The sequence below is a fragment of the Temnothorax curvispinosus genome, unplaced genomic scaffold (genome assembly GCF_003070985.1).
Source record: "Temnothorax curvispinosus isolate PA1 unplaced genomic scaffold, ASM307098v1 QBEX01018557.1, whole genome shotgun sequence".
NCBI lineage: Eukaryota > Metazoa > Arthropoda > Insecta > Hymenoptera > Formicidae > Temnothorax > Temnothorax curvispinosus.
In genome coordinates this window covers 5887-10198 of record NW_020228337.1, presented here as the reverse complement: position 1 = coordinate 10198, position 4312 = coordinate 5887, and the positions used below count along the sequence as shown (strand labels likewise).

General features: G+C 36.2%; 1 long non-coding RNA gene across 2 annotated transcripts; it reads right to left on the bottom strand.

Moving 5' to 3' along the window:
• Positions 1 to 316: 316 nt before the first annotated feature.
• Positions 317 to 2658, bottom strand: LOC112468524. 2 transcript variants are annotated; one of them, XR_003042411.1, is made up of 2 exons: positions 1584 to 2658; positions 317 to 1381 (listed from the first exon to the last, which is right to left on the bottom strand). It is a non-coding gene; the product is annotated as an uncharacterized LOC112468524 (long non-coding RNA). The 2 variants fall into 2 exon arrangements; XR_003042412.1 differs by having other exon boundaries at positions 1623 to 2658.
• Positions 2659 to 4312: the final 1654 nt, after the last annotated feature.

Here is a 4312-nt window from a genome sequence, read left to right as displayed (position 1 = left end):
AATGAAAAAAATCCACATATGACAGTCGTAATTTTATGTAAAGTATCATTAAAGGAAAGTTGGTATTGAATTTGGCGATGATCGGTAAAAGGGTTTTTTCTTTATAAAATTTTGAATTTTTTGAGAAATGTCCGTGGTTGTTCTAACTTCCGCCATTGTTCAGAATTACAACCCAATTTAAAAAAAAATCGGGATATCTGAAATTTTAAATTCTTTAAAAGAGTAGTACCCAATGACTTTTCCTGTTCAGATTTTCCTAATCAACTAAATATTAAAGTATTATATATGAAATCGGGACAGAAAAAACTGAGGAATATAGATAGATAATGGTACTTTATTTACCCCAAAGGGGTCTTAAAGGGCGTTTTCATAGGGACGTACCCAACCCTGTACACTCTCCTTCCAACACTTTATCTTATCCACACATATGGCGTTTTGAAGGGACATACCCAACCCTTTACAAATTTTGCTTAATCTACTTTTCGCCTGATGTACTCATACACGTTTCGTACGCCCTGTTATGTGCAAATAGAAATAGTATATATTAGAAATGTACTAATGTAGAGTATTTGAAGCCGGTTCACCGGAAAGAACAAATCGGTATTTAGGAAAAGAAGAATTTATTTCAACAAATTTAACAAAACGATAATGCGTCCGAACGTTTTCGCTTCACACAATGATCTACATAGAATTGCCGCTTTAGCTCTATTTTTGTCGAATAGTAATCTTACAATTCAAAATAACCTTTCTTTTATATTTATCTCTTGTCAAAAAATCATTGTAGATTTGTTGTAGCGCTTACAGATTTCAGCCCACGCAATTTCTTTATCCCGAAGCGTTAAAGAATCATTTTTTTTTACTTCAATTACATGCTTAAAATCTTTCAATATTTTTAAGAAAAAAATTTTTTTTCAACGTTACCTACTCGATCAATTGACTGTCTTTCTTACAATTAGATTTAGATCAACCTCCCCTCCCCCTCCACATACTCACACACATACATATGTTGGGCAATGGATTATTTTAAACGATAAAGAGTCAGTGGTCTAATTTACATCGATCTCTTGATACGCGTATTAAGTAATATATTTGAGCTGATCAGCCAATAATTAAACTAATTTACTAATTATTTACTATTTAATATGCGTATCAAGTAATCGATGTAAACTGGGCCAGTATGCTCGATAGATAGTTTTTATTACACTTATTGTTAGAGAAATCGCGATCAATGTTTTTGTCCGACCCTTTGCTGGCGTGTCGCACCCTCGAAATTCGCCTTTTCACGTGTCTCCACGGTTTATAAATCTTTAAGAACGCATCGAGGTACTGAAAACCGACGGCGTCTTTGTTCGACGAGCTCCGTTTATCCGTTACAAAATGTCTGAAATATGTTAAGAGTATGGTAAATTATTAAAGAATTACACACACACACACACACACACAAATAAATAATTCACTATTAGACTTGCGAGTGTGTTCAAAGAAACGATCAATACTGTTAACTTGATTTTGATTTTTATATAAATAAATAATTAATAATTAAAATTAATTAAATTGTAAAGGTAAAATGATTGACGTCTTACAATATTCTTATATAAGGAAGAAAAGTAAATCTCCTAAACCTCTTTAAATATTCGTAAAGCTAACGAGGCTGTCTCGTTATGTTTCAGCAATCATGGCACACTTCTTCTTCCTGGCTGCTTTCTTCTGGCTGAACACGATGTGCTTCAACATCTGGTGGACGTTTAGATGAGTCGTGATTTACTTCCCGTCATTGCTCTGTTTTCAGATACCGGTCAAAGAATTTCATTATGTAAATTTGTAAATTATGAGATTGATTTTGTGTAACCTGTATACTGCTTTAATCTCAGCGATTATGCGAACGATGTGAGCATAAATGAGGATACAATTGCATTTGTGATTTGTACGTCCTCTCGCGCGATCCAGTACTTTTTATAATTACGTATGGATGAATGGTCTTTAATTAGCCCCAACGTGCCGTAGGCAAGAAACGTACAGAATTTCCCTGAAATTTAGTTCAATTATTATAATCGTTCGCTTGCCTACGGACGATTTATCCGCATTGTATAATTATTTCGGACTGTAATGAGGCGACACGTTAATTATAATTTATTCCGCCATTGTCGCATATCGATATTTGTCGGAATAATTGGGTATTTTGTTATTTTATAATAAAAGAGACACTAGCTAAGGTCACACACACACGTAGCAGTCTTGCTATGTGTAGACCAAGTGGACCGACCTGGCACGAAAGCCAATTTAATTTAATTTCAAGACCGCTCAGGCGGCTCAAAAATCCGAACGCAGCCCGAAATAGAAAGAAAACAGCACCGCGCCACCGCGGTCTGGACCAAAGATGTTAGATTCAAGCCGCTTACAGCATACGCACACAAGCGAGCAGCCGTGTACGTGTGCGCTCGGCGTTTGGCCGTGATCGAAGTAACACTCATCTCTCAAGTTTCGGACACGATCGAGCTAACAAAGTCGTGTTCGCATATCACCACTCGGGTGTCGACAAAACGGCCGATCTCAGAAGGAACAGTCGTCATCCAAATTCCAGCATCCCAGGTAGCAAGCACTCGTCATTTTGACGTCAATATTTGGTCATAATTGGTCAGTAACGTCATTCGTCGATTAAGTGACGTATATTTAACGTCATGTTTTAATACGTCAAAAAGACTTTGTAAAATGACATTATATAGACGTTTAATTGACTACCCAGGTAGCAGACAGTCGTCATAATGACGTGATTCTTACGTCATTTTATGACGCATGTTACGTCATTTATTCCTAAAGTTTAACGTAAAAATGACATTTTTCACAGTATTTTTCACAGGAATATTCCTACATTTATAAAGTGTTTCTTAACTTTATGAACGACGTGGTGAATTTATGGTATAAGTGAATCTAGTTGCGTGTGTAATTATAGTTTTATGACAACTATTTCATGCAGTGTTATAACTATCAAAAAGATATCATTACAAGATTTTTGAACACTTTAAAGATGTACCTGTTATAGACAAGTACACAGTTAATAAGGAAGTATCAGGGTGAGAAGATCGTCACTGTCCACTGCCATGGATCATCGAATTCAAGCGACTCGGACGCGGCACTGTACTAGGATGGGTGACCGCCTTGAGAGCGGCTATACGCACATGGCATGTAACAAAACAGTTAAAAAAGCTTTTTTTTTTTTTTAAATAAAGAAAAAGAACATTTTTTTGTAAACGTTTATCAAGTAGACATTTTAAAATTTTAATTTCATAAAAAACATTTCTAGAAACCGGTATGTCGTACATTAGACCTATTTTTGCCGTCAATAAAACGTCAGAAAATGACGTCGTTGGGATGTGACTTAGGACCGTGAAAAATACGTCATTTTTACGTTAAACTTTAGGAATAAATGACGTAACATACGTCATAATATGACGTTAGAATCACGTCATTATGACGACTGTCTGCTACCTGGGATCCCATTACATGGGCATTGGAAAATCAGATAAATAATTTCCAGATAGTGTCGATTCTTGCTTTCAGATTTGCAGATCTTACACCATTTATTAGTTTAACAGGGGGAATTATTTTGTTACTAATTATATGGTGCTTAGTCATAATATTAATAATAATATTTTTCTCTCTTTTCTATCTCTATCATGGGCGTGATTTTCTCCCAAGATGTTAGCGTCGACTGCACATCAGACAGCTTTCGTAGACTCTTCCAGCAAGATGGACAACAAACAGAAGTCTAATAATGTAAATAAAAGTAAACATTTTTCGTTGCAGCTAGTGGTAGCAGTATTATTGACCCAAAACTCCCAAGCACCCCAAGCTTGACGACCAATTTCAAATTTAATGTCTCCTCCGAAAGATAGCCCAATTTCTCCGCACGAGCCCCACTCGTGCGGGGGGTGCAGTTTGGAATATAAAAATTCCTGTGATCAGGTAGACTCGAACCCGGTTCCTCGGGGTTACGAGTCTGGCGCTTTACCACAAGACTACACTGCCACACATGAGCAGGAAAAATCTTCTATCCTTGTAAGCATTCTGGCTGTAAACATTCTCGCCCAAGCATCCAACTACCCAGGGAAGGGACTGCCCAGATAGCACTGGACGTCCCGATGATTTTTTTTTGCTTTCAGATTTGCAGATTATTTTGCCTGTTTATTGTAATAACATGACGATTTTAAGGTTTATTTTAACTATAAACTGAGAACTATAAACAATTTGAGAACTACCTCAAACTTATGTAAATTTACTTCTTACAATTTATATGTATATAAAAGTTACCGAT